An 820-nucleotide genomic window follows, 5' to 3' on the forward strand; every position below is an offset into this window, starting at 1 on the left:
AGGTATGATTCACATCCACAACTTGAAGCTCTATTATAAAACTTGCACCTCTAGCGCATACACAATCCGGTGGGAGCTTCATACTGCCTTCATATGAGGCCGGTACTCTTCTAACTGGCTTTATCGTGGAGCCATTATAGAACATGGCTATTGTACTATCTCTTTTGTACCTCTGATATTTAAGAGTGATCCTGCAATGTTCTTAATCACAAGGTCTATAATTTTCTGGGTCCAATAATCAGACTCCTGATTTACTTAGTTAATGTAACTTTTTAGTTTCCTCTTCCCTCTAATCAACCTTTATGTAGGCTTAAACTATCTTCTAATCTGCGGATCATGGCATTAGTTTTTACTTTAGCCTTTCATGGGTGCTATGGAATATCTATGATACAATCTTTTAACAATACAATCCTTTGTCTATGACATGGGCTCAATTCTTTCTTTTAACTTATTCCGGAATCTTCTACAGTTGTATGATTGTCAACATATATGCTGCATGGATACTACTCTAAAATCTTAAGTGCATTCAAAACATAATTAACTCTGGACCATCGATCGAATAAGTCCTTCCGTTCCTTCTCAACTTTCTTTAAATGTAAGCAATTACTTTTCCTGGTTGTTCTGCCACTTGTTGCATGAATACTTGCCTTATCTTAGTGCCCACACGTATTGTAATTCCATACAACCCATATGATCTTGAATATCATCTTTAGACTTTTTTCTTTTTCCCATCCATTAGCCACGATAGGTTCCACCCGCATACCATGTTGTAGTGAGACTATTTTTACAATACCATTTCCTCTTTAGGTCACTGTGCTTA

The sequence above is a fragment of the Nicotiana tabacum genome, chromosome 6 (assembly GCF_000715075.1).
Source record: "Nicotiana tabacum cultivar K326 chromosome 6, ASM71507v2, whole genome shotgun sequence".
Classification (NCBI taxonomy): Eukaryota; Viridiplantae; Streptophyta; class Magnoliopsida; order Solanales; family Solanaceae; genus Nicotiana; species Nicotiana tabacum.